This window comes from Tachysurus fulvidraco, chromosome 10 (genome assembly GCF_022655615.1).
Source record: "Tachysurus fulvidraco isolate hzauxx_2018 chromosome 10, HZAU_PFXX_2.0, whole genome shotgun sequence".
NCBI lineage: Eukaryota > Metazoa > Chordata > Actinopteri > Siluriformes > Bagridae > Tachysurus > Tachysurus fulvidraco.
The window spans coordinates 16,538,671-16,555,124 of NC_062527.1; positions in this window are offsets into that span (position 1 = coordinate 16,538,671).

The following is a 16,454-nucleotide window of genomic DNA, read 5'->3' on the forward strand; positions in this document are numbered from 1 at the left end:
AGATGAAGGAGAGTTTAAATGGGTTTACACTGGGTTTTTTTTAATCATCAACATGGCAGTACTCTGAGATCCAGTGTGTTAGGAGTTAATATACGATGTGAGATGATGAATGTGTGTATGCCCACTGTTGATGATTTGAAAATCAAAGTCATAGAGCAAAGCAAACTGGATTTTATAAAACATTGCTTTAGTTAGAAATATCAGGCGTTACTTTTCCCTTCCTTAAGCTGATTAATTTTTATAGTAACTGAGTGTTTTTTATTCTTCTTATATATACTACAGCAATGCATTCAATTACATCATACTTTTATCTATTTATAGATTCATTTGATGTGGAAATTGTGTTACTTCCTGTTATCGCTTATAATATATACCATGTTACATCAGCCTCTCTTTTCTCCGGAAAGTAATAAAGAAAAACATTTTGCCTATTATGTTACAGAGAAACCTGAAAAGTATAAATCCTGAATACCTTCCTGTGTCTGTCGGAGACACTGTCAATAAATGTTCGATGATTTCTTGTAGAAAGCGTCACCATTTGAGCGATTAGACATTTTCTTTCAAATCTGTTTATTGTTAGATTTAGATTGTGCATCACTTATTTCTTCCTGACCAGTAAAGATCCTTGCTGCATTTATCAACTCTTAACAGATCAGATGCTGGAATTAGTCTTGCTTGTAAATCCATTCATCCATTTTCTGTAGCAATTATCCTATGCAGAGTCACAGAGAAGATGTGGTCTATTTCAGGGGACTCTTGGCACATGGCTGGAGGACACAATGGAGGGGGTGCCAACCCATTACAGGGCACAATCCAACACAACAGAAAATTTAGAGATGCCAATCACCCTACAATTCGTGTCTTTGGACTGTGGATGCAAACTCCATGCACATAGGGCACAAGCATGGATTGATCAACCAAACCTGGAGGTACAAGACATGCCCCCAACTTTTAAATGAAAAGCAGTATAAAACACTTAAAAGCCAGAAGAACGCATTGTCATATTAAATGGACAAAAACCAAACCGATATACAAATGGATGACAGATTAGTGGTACAGTAAAACAACATAAAGTTTGTCCACAAAACCAGCTTCAGTGCAAAATCATGTCTCTGAAATCTTACTGGAGCAATCTTATAAATCACCAATCACCAATCTTATAAAAGATCTTCCCTTGTTTGGTGTCCCTCAGTCGTGTTGCTCCAAAATCTCCCATCGGTGCTCAGTCGAGACGTGTAAAAATCACTGAAATTCAGCTTCAAATATGTGGGACTAGCTCCAAATGGGCTAGCATGGCAACGTACGATAACTTCATTCAACTAGCACTGAAGTCAATAAACCATGAGCTTTTGTTAAATGCCTCTGGGGGTGTGGCCATGTATTTGAGGGCGTGGTCACCCTGGAAGGTCAGTCCCATCATGATGGAATTGTTTTGTTTGATTTGCAGTGAGCAGTGAGGAGATGAATGGACCCAACCCAACCCATACCACAGAATAATTAGTAATACTAATTTTTTGAAATTGTGTAAACAGTGTGATAAATTTGAAGCCCCTTGCTTGCCGTGTGTATCGTAAGCTAGGTAGTGTACTGTTTGCTTGGAAAAAAACACATGATGACTGCAATTGAAGGGAAACAACAACAAAATTCATTCCGTTTGACATAAATATTTTATTAATAAATATTCCAACAATGTAAAAATAAATTAATAATAAAGAAACATCTCATAAATAATGTCTGATATGAAGATAGAAACTGATCAATATTACAATGATTAAAAAAAATAATAAAAAAATCAGCGACAACGATTGTGATGATTTGTGAGCTCCTTCTGGCCACAGCTCTTTATTTGATACAAAAGCTGGTGAAGTTGAATTAATTCTTGCTGGTCTCTTTTTGTGCAGTTCTGCAGATGAAACATACAGAGACACATTAGAGTTGCTGTGCATCTATAGTCAAACGGTTTAATTCTTTTTGTAGTTGCATTTAATCGTATGGTTTGTCTTTTTTTTCTTCTTTCAGCTATACACGGTTGTTCCCTTACATCCTCTTAAAGCAGAAAAAGTGGGATTAGTGGACTTCATGCTCATCGAATGACTCTGTTCATTTAGCTAAGCTATCTGGATTGTGCTCGAAAGAATTCTGACCAATCAGAATTGAGGATTTAACAGCACTGTGGTATAAAAGAGTTTATTGTAATTTCAAAATCAGTCACTTACAGATGAGTAAGCAAGAAGTATCCTAGGCAGCTTCCAGTTTATACTCTCTAGTCCGAGGAACGATGAGTTGTAAGCTGAGAGAACATTCCCAGCTTGGCAGAGTGTCATCTTCTGGATTACACATAGAAAAGGGTTAACATCCTTCAGATTCTATATCGTCAATATACTTTTAATGCTATGTCCATGAATTATTACTGTTGATGTTTACTTACATTGCATCCTTCATTTAGAAATACATTTTGAACTTTTTTCTGAAGTATCTGATAAAAAAAAAAACACAAAAACAAGTTTTTTTAGATTAAGTTTAAAATCACTGCTGGTTTGCAATTTTCTCTATTTATATCGTTAATATTAATCTTACCTTCATGTTTGTGAGGTTTTTCAAGCGATTCACTTGATCGACGACGTTTCGTAAAAGTTGAACAGTTTCTCGATTTTTCTGCTCGCATTTATGCTCGGTGGAGCTGACTGACTTTCCATTTTTAGAGTGATGTTTAGATGTTGCATGAGGTGCTGCAGTAACCATCGCAGCAGACAGGAAGAGAAATATGAAGACGTTCATGTCGTTGTCACTGGTTTCGGTCTAGTAGCCTGTTTGAGTTCACTACTATCAGAGTACTATCTGTGCTCTGTGTCTTCTATACCTCCTCTTTTATAGCGCTGAGAGCGAGAGGATGTGACTGTATGCATTACGTGGCTGGGAAACCCTTCTGATATCCTGATTAAGGTGTTGATGTCATACAGAACTCAAATCACACTGCTTGATATTTTTTTTTAGGTCAAGATTTTGTGAAGTTGCATATAGAGTACTTGTTGTCTATTATTAACAATTAATGTATTTAACCCTTGTGTGATGGTCGTATTTTTGTGTTCGTGGGTCTGGTGGACCTGCTGTATTTTTGGGTTTTTAATTCAACACAATCAAAAATGTTTTGTTAAAATACTCTACAGATGTTTACTTACTTCATCTCAATTGCAAGCAATATAAACAGCATATATGGTTAATATTTGCCCTTTACCTTTATTACATCACATTTTTTTAATTAAAGTGCTACTCGTTTTTTGTTGTTTTTTTAATAAAATGTAATAAAAAAAAAAGAAAATCACATTTAGTCAAGTTATGTGTGGAAAAAATCAACACATTTACAAGGAAGCAAAGTTTTTCAAAACGATTGATATTTATGAATATGGGTCACACAGACCTGAACAACATACAAGGGTTAATTCTGCTGACTCACCAGTAACGTAGTTGCTTTATTAAGGTAGAATCCAGTCAAACCTTTTTTAACTTTCCGCCAACTCAAGTCACGAAGCCTCCGACTTGCTCATTAGGGATAATTGTTAGAGTAACTTCATTTGAAAAGTTAAACTTTTATTTTGTATTCTGTTTCTATACTTATACAAAGCTGCTTGGAGACAATGTGTATCATTAAAGGCGCTATACAAATAAATTTAACCGAATTGAAAATATAATTTTATTGTCATTTTACACCATATACGGCTGGTGCTGTACACAATAAAATGAAGCAAGGTGTCTACAGGACCCTGGTGCTACATAAAACACAGAACTAAATAAAACAACAAAGAGCTAAGAGCACAGTTTTACATAAAGTGCATGTAAAACAGCACAAGACGGACAATACAATACAATACACTATTGTACAGACCATTATTCAGTTTCGAAAGGTAAAGGTAAAGGTCCTCCAGGTGTAAACAATGACAGTGAGCAGCTTTGACAAACTGAGTGTGTTTATGTGTCTTGGTGTTAGTCCCGTTTCTGGGAATTGATGAATCTGATGACTTGTGGGAAGAAACTTGTGTGTTACACAGACTGGTTGTGAGATGCTGAATGCTTCTGTACCTTTTTACAGACAGCAGGATGGTGAAGAGTGTGCACGAGACATGTAGGGTCATCCACAATACCGCTGACTTTGAGGATGAAGCGTTAATGTCTGTAATTAAGAGAATAGAAACTTTTAGTAGTCCTCAGTATCCTCTGCAGGTTCTTGCGGTCTCAGACGGTGCAAATACAAAACCAGGCAGTGAAGCAGCTGCTCAAGATTCTCTTGAGAGTCCCTGAGGAAAAAGTGGTCAGGACAGGGGGTTGGAAATAGACTTTCCTCAGCCTTCACTGAAAGTAAAGATGCTGCTGAGATTTTTTGGTGATCAGCAATATCAGGGATGTGGTAGCCTAGTGGTTAAGGTGTTGGACTACCAATCAGAAGGTTGTGAGTTTGATTCCTACGTCCACCAAGCTGCCACTGCTGGGCCCCTGAGCAAGGCCCTTAATCATAAATTGCTCAGTTGTATGAAAATGAGATAAGTATATCTAAATGAGATAAATGTAAGTCGCTCTAGACAAGGGCGTGTGCTAAATTCTGTAAATGTAGAAATGTAATATACTGTAAATTAGAATGACTGGATGGATGTATCGTAGGCAGACTTGCTTATCAACATGTACTATGATAGCAGGAGAGTTGAGCATTCATTTACTCAATTATTCTCTTTAGGCACTTTGTCCTGCAGTGGATACACAGCCACAGGGACACAGGGAGGGAATACACTATAGAATCGATCCAGCTTGTCACACACAGCTGGGTATGTAACTGAATCTTAAAAACATGCTTGAAATGAACAGATAAGTTAATATGATCACAAGGTCAGGTGTTAAATGTACCATATCATAGCTGGCCCTGTGCTCTGACTTCCTTATAAGTTGGGATGTGTGAAGAAAAGTATTTCACTGTACTGTAGGATATATCGCAAATAAACAGAACTATTAAATGGATAAAATACAGATACAAACAGCAGGTGATATTTTTTTTCCTGGACACTTCAGTAGAGGTTTTTGGGATCAGAAAAAGACAACAGTCCAGCACACATCTTCAGTGGAGATGGTTATGAACTCAAGTAGAGTAACTGAGTTTGAGGAACCTTCACACCATATTTTCCTCTAGTGTCATTTTTATCTCTGGGGATTTCCATTCTTAGAGATAAAGCCCAAAACATTCTGCTGTTGGTCATGCCCTTTTCTATGAATATGAATCGAGACTGATATTTGCCACGTTAAGCATTATGATGCGTCCCACTGCACACTCATTCACACACTAATTTATACCTGGGGCAAATTTGCTTAGCCAGTCCACTTAAGGTAGGATCGCCTGGAGGAACCCCATGGAAGATTTACAACAGGATTTACATAATAACCAGTAACTCTTATGTTAGCAGATTTTACTGTCCTACAGTTAACTCCCTTGAGTGGAAGCTGCGATATCTAAACTTTAACTGACTGAATCATTTCAAGACATGAAAACAATGGCTGCACTAACTCAGTAAGTGCAACAGGTTTGTGTCTTGCTATAAGCAGAATAATGGGCCTGATCAGGCAATCTGGGAGGATTTTTAAAACAGATATTCAAACAGGAAGCAAATGAGTGATGTGTTATGCAGTCAAATGGTGCCCCCTTGTGTTGTGAAAAGAATAGGGACTAAATTCTGTAAATAACTGGTTATGGTGACATGTACTCCGTCCAGGGTGTATCCTGCCTTGATGCCCGATGACATCTGAGATAGGCACAGGCTCCCCGTGACCCGAGGTAGTTCGGATTAATGAGTGAATGAATGAATGGTGACATGTTCCTATCTATCATGGGGGAGAAAACACTGAAATTCAAAAGGATTTTATCAAGTTGTCCATGTCCTTGTTCCTTTCTTCCAATGTTATTCAAATGGGAAAAAAAGACTCAAAGTTTCTGGTCCATATCATCCTCAGGGAGTTTGCTTGTGTGTAACTCTTGCCTCAGTCTTGCTCTTGCTATAAGTAATAAATAGAATGTATTTTTAGTTTAGTTAATTTTAGAATATATTTTTAGTTTAGTTAATTTTGCATTCAAGTTCCTGGGCTCTACCATCTCCCAGGACCTGAAGTAGTGGGAAATGCACATCAGCACCATTGTAAAAAAAAAAAAAAAAAAAAAAGAAAGGCCCAACAAAGGATGTACTTCCTTAGCCAATTGAGGTTTAACCTGCCACAGGAGCTGTTAAACCAGTTCTACTCAGCCTTCATCGAGTCTGTTCTGTGCACATCAATAAGTGCCTAGTTTGGCTCAGCAAAATAATCAGACATCAGAAAACTACCGAGAACGGTTCGGACTGCTGGAAAGATTATTGGTGTTCACCCTTCAAGAACTGTGTATGTTCAGATTGAGAAAAAGAGCTCAGAAAATCACATCCAAGTCATATACTTTTACTATCTGGCTGGTGCTACAGAGCCCCAAATACCAGCACAACCAGTTTTTTCCCCCAGTCAATCTTCCTTATTAACAGTTCTCCCATTACTCTATAACAACGTGCAATAATCTTACATTTACAGCATTTGGCAGACGACCTTTTCCAGAGCAACTCACATTATCTACTTACATTATTTATTCTAGCAATTGAAGGTTAAGGGCTTTGCTCAGGGCCCCAACAGTGGCAGTTTGGTGGACCTGGATTTGAACTTACAACCTTGGGGTGTGTGGTAGCCAACACCTTAACCACTAGGCTACCAAACACCCCACCTTATCATGTTACCACCACCATCCTAGTACATCCCTGCATTTCATTCTCTCTCTTCCATTCTATCATCTATATCACAATTGTAAATACAATTTATTTAGTTTTTTAATTTATTCTTAAATTTTATTTTCTCTATTTGCATTTACATAAGTGTACTTCCTTTAGTTCTGATTCTGATTAACATTCTGAAATATTATGAATACTGACAAGAAAAGGAAACCGAACTTTCTGAAATTCTTTCTTATAGTAAAGAAAATGTCAAATTTTCACATGTAAATGGTATTGAATTAAAAAAACCAACTATATAAAAAAATCTACATCATGCAAAATGCTGTGAAGTGCTTTTTGTCTCTGTATCATAAAGATAGAATAAAAATAGTTACAATAAAAATAATAGAATTACATTCGCAAGCAAAGAGGGAAAAATATTTAGGAAAGATAAATATACAGTATATTAATATGGCTCAGTGAAAAAACAATATGACTGTTGGTGCATTCATTCATTCATTCATTCATTCATTTTCTACGGCTTATCCGAACTTCTTGGGTCATGGGGAGCCTGTGCCTATCTCAGGCATCATCGGGCATCAAGGCAAGATACACCCTGAACGGAGTGCCAACCCATCGCAGGGCACACACACTCTCATTCACTCACGCAATCACACACTACGGACAATTTTCCAGTGATGCCAATCAACCTACCATGCATGTCTTTGGACCAGGGGAGGAAACAGGAGAACCCAGAGGAAACCCTCGAGGCACGGGGAGAACATGCAAACTCCACACACACAAGGCGGAGGCGGGAATCAAACCCCCAACCCTGGAGGTATGAGGCAAACGTGCTAACCACTAAGCCACCGTAACCCCCCTGTTGGAGCAGATGTGCACAATTGTATACAGTTTTAGAGCAATGTACAGGGTAATGTGAGGTAATGTTATGTCCAAAATTCCAAGCTTTAGTCTTATGTATTAGTCCCATGTGTTGTCTTGGTTTGGCCAGCACACATCACATACAGTAGATCAGCACAAAACAGACACTCCCTTTAATGTGAAGCTTCTGTAGGTTACAAAACAAGACTTGAGCATTCACACACTTCTTGCTGTGATGAGTGTGTGAGTCCAAGCGGAGTAGGTCAGGTTCTGCAGAATTGTTTTGTCATACTGTACATCTTTCTGAATTTGCCAGAGCTTTCTGAAAATATTCAAACACCTCTGCCAAAACTTTCTGTCCTGCTTATCCCTGAGCAGCTGGACTGGGTGACTGAGCAGGTCATTCTATTACACACGTCACTACTTTCAGATATCTTTTGTTCATCTTTCAGTTGGGTTTGTGGTCTTTAGAAATCCAGCTTTCGTCTGTACATGGAATTCTTGTGTTTAAGGCAGAGAGAAAAATCTACTGAGTCTACCACTATCTGGGAAAATGCTGTGCCAAGCAGCAGTGGGGGTAAAAAAGTTCATGAGGTTTGTGTAAAGGGTTAGGCACAAATTATGTGGTGTTAGTTGTAAACATACTCAACAGAGAGATCCAGACAATTTTCACTACCTGCTATAATTCAATTCAATTCAATTCAATTCAATTCAATTCAATTCAATTCAAGTTTATTTGTATAGCGCTTTTTACAATGGGCTTCGTCTCAAAGCAGCTTTACAGAACATAAACATAGAACAGAAGTTAAACATAAGGAGAAAAGATATATATATATATATATATATATATATATATATATATATATATATATATATATATATATATATATATAAGGTCTTGAAAATGTGACTAATACCATTAGCAAGGGAAACTATGCTGAGTCACTGCTTATCTTCAAAGGAACAAAGAAGACCCACCTCTTATCAAGTGTTGCGCTGTTTGTACTGTTTTAATTTTAACTAGAAATTTAAACCTAGCATGAGAAAGTTTTGTTGGAAAGCACCTTTGTAAATTTCTCTGTCTTGTGTGTTTACTCTAAAAATAATGATGAGTTCAGGATCCATTTTTAGAGACAAATTTAGAAGTAGAAGATGCATTTTTTTCCCTTTCTTGTAGAAATAGCAATGGAAGATATGTAGATCTGTTATATATGAAAAAAAAAAAGGTTTAATTCATGGTCTGTAGAAAGTGGCTGAGAAAACACGTGTAAAACTGACTTCAGGTTCAGAATGCTTGCTCGTGTTTGGAGGGCCGTCTGTCGGTCATTTTACAGACACCTTACAATATAAGCCACTGTAGATTCTCAAGGTGGTGTTTTAGAAAATTGTTGGAAATGAGGGAGCAGGCTCAAGAATGAAACAAACAAACAAACAAACAAACAAACTAACTTTTAGAGCCTGAAGATGAGGTACCTGTCAGTCCAAGGTGACATGCTTCAGCCCATAAAGTCTGCACCATTTAGATTTATACACATTGAGATTTTTCACCAACCAAATGTGTGTAATCTGATTGACCTTGACCTTCTTTGGATCGGTTCAAAAGCCTAATCAGCTGATTCGCTGGTCACGATGATAATTTCATAGAAAATCCATCAAAATCCAGCGTTTCTTGAGACAAAGTGCTAAAGAAAATCTCACGCTGATACACGGACAACCCTAAAACAAAATGTCTCCACCATCTAGTGGCAAAAGCATTAAAAACCTTTGACAGAAAGTGATCTGTGGTGGTTTTGATCAAATGAGCGCTAAGTTACCCATGTACAGCAAGCCAGTGTAGCTAGGTCAATCCACCACAAAACCTCAACAGCAGGATGTTACTAAGATGTGTTTGTCATCTGGTTATGAATCACTAACAAATTCTACAATAATGTTTCCCATGACCGGTGTTTTTCACTGTGTGTTCATCAACTTTAAAAATGTCTAACACTAATCACACGTTTCTGGACAAGATTTTTTTATTGACACACAACAGTGTCATGTCCAGCTTGAATAACAAGGAACAGCTTCACCACCAAGAGATTATTTTCCTCACAGAAAAAAACGTTTCATTATTGTATTTAAAAGTCTGTATACTGTTTATTAATATAGAAATGATAATGTAATAGTGAAGTAAGAGATAAAACGCAGCAGACAGTGCAGTTATACAACAGTAATCCACCCTGGTGTTGTGTGAAACAGCTCAGCATAAAGGTGGAGGATTAGTTTTATATTATCACACAGTTTTGATTATTTTATTCTAATTTGCCAGTGATGAAAATCAAATAATGAAAGTTTCATTTATTAATGAACTACATAAGCTAGATCAGCATGTATATATAAAATACATTACACGTATGCCCTTAGTAGTATTATAGATATTTTTGTTTGTGTTTTTTTTTTCTTCTTGACTTTTTCACAGTTTCTCTCACAGGTAATCAATGACACTGTAATTAATATAACCTGGAGGGTTTCCGACACAAGAATTTTATCATTGAGCTCTGAATTACTTAAAATTAGGTTATACTTAAATATAATTTTATAGTTAATAATAAGAAAATATCATTTAACTGAGGATCATTTACAGCTGCTGTTGATGGCCCTACATGGACAAGTTTTTTAGGACATTTCTGTAGATAGCACTACATGGATTTGATAAAGAATACTGTTGATGGTTTCTCTTGGACAGACTATTTACTAAATACTTGCTAAAAATTGTGTCAACTAAAGAATTACTGCAATGATGCAATTATAGGTAAGGCCATTTAATAAAAGAATAAAAGACAAACAGTAACAAAATTTTAATGCAAAGGCAAAAAGATGATGGGATGGAGTCAAGGGCCCCTAAGTACCCATGAACCAACCTCAGCTCATCTGTCTTCCCAAAATTCAACCACCCTTGATTCGTTTGTCAATACAGAAGGGTCCGATACACGTGGGGCTGGGATTGCATACATGGGGCTGTCTAAGGTCTTTGTTTACCAGGCACACCCTGTTATCCAGCTGGTATTGGTGGACAGGCCCACAACATTGGCCTTCCTGTGCTTTGTGGGTCTGAACAGAACGATTGAGCCTCTGGTGAGTGGCCTACCACATCTGTTCTCTGCTCTTGAACCATTCATTGAGGGCTGGTAGCCAAGCACACGCTTGGCATAAGCTGTGGCACAAAAAGATTTGGGTGAATTTGGGGCATGACAGGAACAAAATATCTGTTGGGAGGCCAGGAGGGAGGCACTGGTTGTTTGAAGGTGCACTCTATGGCCTGAGAGAGCTGCCATTGGATGTCTTCTACCATACATGCTGTCAGGAAAATGAACACATCTGTGTTAGTCTGGGGTTAAACTAAATGGATACATAGTGTTTTAGCATTTTCGGACCTGGAGGAAGTGCTAGAGAGCTCATATGGCATGAAAAAGTCACTTATAAAGTCCACAAAATGTACTTGCCCTGGTGTATTAGAACATGTCTGACTTAACAGACCAATAAAAAACAGTACATGGCACACACAGTCATGTCAGCAGCATAGCGTTCATGTTGGCATTAAAGTGAACAGGCTTAATGATAGTGCATCAGAATCTGACATTGTGGTTTCAAGACTGTTATTCTGGTCCAGAAAATAGGCATAATCTTGGAGCAAAAAGAAATGTCATGAGAAGTGAAAAAACTGTTTTATGAAATCAATGAAGTGCTTATAATGCTAACACTTCAGTACAAAGAGTATGTATTGAAAAAGGAAGACCCTTAAAAGGCTACTGTACTGAGCCACAACCTTGTGATTAGGATGTCATCGTTTTCAGTTATGTGAAGGCGTCCTTATCATTTTCTTCCATCTTTGCTTCTCTTCTGCACATAGCTGTGGCTGCTGATAACTAGATGACACGAGGCAATGTCGCTGTAAGTGATCTTCAGTTTATTAGATGCCTGACTCTACTAGTGCAGCATGGAACTTACAAACAAAATATCAAACCACTTCTTGTTGTACATATGGCCATCTGTTACTGAGTGTGTGGAGTTCCCTGGTTTCCTTCCACCTCCCAAATATATCCAGGTGGATAAATGAAAGGATTACTAAAAACGAATAAATAATTAAGTGAGAATAATATCCAAGTATAAAGACAGATTTCCCATAAAATCTTTATCAACTCTTTATCCATCAGAATATTATACATGGTGATGTGAAGTTGAAGCACTGTTGTTTCAGCCAATTTTGTGGTTGAAACTTCATCATCGATCATTTGAAGACTTTTGCAAGAAGAAATTAGTGTTGGGTCTCTGGTGAACTCAAATTTTTTTGCTGACCCATTAGTTCCTTGGGAGCAGACTGTTGTAGAAAGGACATTATATACATTTACCTTATTTACTGTCCAGTGTCACCCAAATGAGGATGGGTTTATATATTCTCAGAGAGATTTTCCTTGCCACCGTTGCCTCCGGCCTGCTCATTAGGGATGGATTTTAGAGATTAATAGTAACTTAATGTTTAACTTTAAATTGATTCTGTTTCTGCACTCCTGTAAAGCTGCTTTGAGAACATGTGAATTGTGAAAATCACTATACAAAGAAAGGAATTGAACTGAATTGAATTCAGTTTCTCTCTGACAGTAATCTGCTAGAATCTTGATATCAAGATATCAGGATGGTTTCCCACACAAGAGGTAAGTTGTGATGTCACATCCTTGACAGACCTGTAGACAGACCTGTAGCACTGGACCCAATCTGAAATCTGCCATAGCATCAGCACCATGAAGATCTTCTTGCTGGTTCTTCTGATCAGTGGTTACTTCTGCAAAAGTTCTTCTGCAGGGGTTGCTGTATATCGAGAGGAGATATGTAAAGTTCAGAAGGTTCTTTTAAAAGAAATCATAGAAGATGTGAATAAGATGAAAGAAAAGCAGGTAAGAAATACTCATTGTGTTGTATTTCCAGTAATGGTTCTATTTTCATTGCTGAAAGGTTTAAACATGACTACAAACCTGCAATAATGTCACTGATCTAACAATCATCTATCACTTTTAACCCCAGATTTCTCTGCCTGTTGACAACGTGATAACACCCAAACACTGCACTGTAAGTTACAGTTTAATTTATATATTTATTTTTGTCATTCATTTTTGCTTTGACAAAGAAACGGTTTATATCTAGAAAATCAAATAAAAACTTTAAATGTTATGTATTTGTATTTCTGTGGTTATATCTAACTCTGTACTATATTCTAGCTTGAAAACTTCTGCAAGGCAGGGGAAGTTCTGTCCAAATATAAAGCAGAGCAGCTTGGACTAAAGGAAAAAGACTGGAGGCTTCCCTTGACACTTTTAGCCTACACCAGGGTGAGTAACTGTGATTTGAATGTCTTTTGTGATTGTCTAAAACAGTCGAGATGTCGTTATTATTGCTGCAGACACCATGCAATCTAATATCAGACTGGAATATTAGCGTATGTTACATAATGTAATATAATTTAATGCCATTGTATGTTTGATCATGTAGCATTCACATCCTAATCTCAAACCTGTCATAATGTGTACAGCTGAATCACACATGATAAGACATACAACAGATCTTACTTTGATAACTCTTCTTACCATTTTACTGTCACTGTATTTGTTCCTCACAGAAAACTACCTGCACGGTCTCACCAATGGCTGAGCAAGTTGAATTTCATGAACTCCTGCACAACATAAAATCTTGCGCTTTAATGGTGTACAAAACTGCATGTGTTTAAAAGATGTCCGTAAAAAAACCTTAAGATGTTTATACTGTTTATTGTTATAAACTGTTGATGGTCTGTTATTTCTTAATGATAGGGACATACAAGTTCTAATGTTCCATATTAAATTCTTATTAATAAAGGTTTGTTGAACATAAAGTTGTTTCTGTTCTTTTTTTCCTTTTTCTTTTTCATAATACTGTTTTATTATAAGATAATAAATTAGTCAGGGATCCAAATACTTATAAAATACACAGTCTCTCTGGTGCTGGGCATATACATCTAAACTTCTGCTAATAAAAAGTTATATAATAAGTTGATAAGATAAGAATAAGATGATTTTAATTGATTAAATTAGGATATTTTACTGACAGTATATAATAGATTAGAAAACAGATCAATTAATCTAAAGTTTGAACAATTTTGCTACAAGTAGTATTGTAATCTTATAACCTCTGGGTATTTAAGATTCATGGTTTTTCTATCTGTTTTGAGTTTGCAGATCTGAGTGCAGGTGGAATATTTACTGTATTGTATTGCATATATAATACAATAGCAATATAATATAATTATATTATAATATAATAGCTATATTGTATCGAATGAGTGTCAGGGGAGAGTAATGCAGGTGTGGAAATGACTGTTTATCAGAGCTATAACACGATGATAACAGATGATAAGCTGATCTAGCTGTGTAGTTCATTAATAAATGAAACTTATTTGATTTTCATCACTGGCAAATTAGAATAAAATAACTCTCCCACAACATGATTTTGAGCAATTATTAAATTAATAACAAAAAATGAATATGCAAACAATAATGTATACCTTCTGATCAATCAGACTCAAGAATTCCACCATTTACATTTAAATTTACAACATTGTACAAAAGTGCTTTTAAGTCTCTATCATTGTATGAGCCTAAATCACTGTCCAAAGATTACAATACAATACACACATACAATAAACAGGGGAGAAATTGCTAGTTGAAGTATTTCATGAAGAAGTAGCTCTTTAACCGTCGTTTGACTCAGCTGTCTGGAACCCTAGGGGAAGTTCATTCCACCATCTTGGTGCCAGAACAGAAAAGAGTCTTGTTGTATACTTAACTCTTACCCTGAGAGATGGTGCGAGGTGCAGTGCGTGGAGTGATGAGGACTTTGATGTAAGAGGGAGTTGGTAAGAAGGAGCTGCTCCACCAGCTGTTGTGTAAATTCAAATACCTCACTCACATCGCAAAGCTATGTTTATTGCTACAGAGCTCATGTCCACTTTTTCTCCCATTTTTTTTTATGTTTTTCTTGACTCAGCCATTTTGTTGCTTGTTTCATGATTAGTCTGGCCTGTTCGAAGTTTGTCTACTTAAACCCTTGTGTGTCTTGTGTTCACCATTAAACACTCGTTCCATTCACGCTAAGCACTTGTCGATACTGAGCATTTTGTTCTTGTCCGTAGTTTCCAGCTGTTTTGCTCTTGCCTGCTCTTGTTTAGTCTGTTTATTAATTGCCTGAATTCTTGTTTCACGTTTGTTTCATGACTGTCTCACATATATATTATACAATATATTTATAATATAATTATATTTTATTGCTATTGTATTATACAGTATATGCAATACAATACAGTAAATATTCCACCTGCACTCAGATCTGCAAACTCAAAAAAGATGGAAAAACCATGAATCTGAAATACCCAGGGGTTATAAGATTACAATACTACTTGTAGCAAAATTGTTCAAACTAAAAACCATCTTATTCTTATCTTATTAACTTATTATATAACTTTCTATTAGCAGAAGTTTTGATGTACCAGCCTGGTATGCCCGGCACCAGTGAGACTGTGTATTTTATAAGTATTTCGATCCCTGACTAATTTATCATCTTCTAATAAAACAGTATTATGAAAAAGAAAAAGGAAAAAAAGAACAGAAACAACTTTATGTTCAACAAACCTTTATTAATAAGAATTTAATATGGAACATTAGAACTTGTATGTCCCTATCATTAAGCAATAACAGACCATCAACTGTTTATAACAATAAAAAAGTATAAAAAATACATCTTAAGGTTTTCCGGACATCTTTTAAACACACTGATTTTTGAACTTCATTCTAGCACACTGTATTATGTTGAGCAGGAGTTCATGAAATTCAACTTGCTCAGCCATTGGTGAGACCGTGCAGGTAGTTTTCTGTGAGGAACAAATACAGTGAGAGTAAAATGGTAAGAAGAGTTATCAAAGTAATATCTGTTGTATGTCTTATCATGTGTGATTCAGCTGCACACATTATGACTGGTTTGAGATTAGGATGTGAATGCTACATGATCAAACATGCAATAGAATTTAATTATATTACATTATGTAACATACGATAATATTCCAGTCTGATATTAGATTGCATGGTGTCTGCAGCAATAATAACGACATCTCGACTGTTTTAGACAATCACAAAAGACTTTCACATCACAGTTACTCACCCTGGTGAGGGATATAAGTGTCCTGGGCAGCCTCCAGTCTTTTTCCTTTAGTCCAAGCTGCTCTGCTTTATATTTGGACAGAACTTCCCCTGCCTTGCAGAAGTTTTCAAGCTAGAATATAGTACAGAGTTAGATATAACCACAGAAATACAAATACATAACATTTAAAGTTTTTATTTGATTTTCTAGATATAAACCGTTTCTTTGTCAAAGCAAAAATCAATGACAATATATATATATATATATATATATATATATATATATATATATATATATATATATATATATATATATATGTAAATTAAACAGTAACTTACAGTGCAGTGATTGTGTGGTATCACATTGTCAACAAAAAGCGGAGAAATCTGGGGTTAAAAGTGATAGATGATTGTTAGATCAGTGACATTATTGCAGGTTTGTAGTCATGTTTAAACCTTTCAGCAATGAAAATAGAACCATTACTGGAAATACAATACAATGAGTATTTCTTACCTGCTTTTCTTTCATCTTATTCACATCTTCTATGATTTCTTTTAAAAGAACGGTCTGAACTTTACATATCTCCTCTTGAGATACAGTAACCCCTGCAGA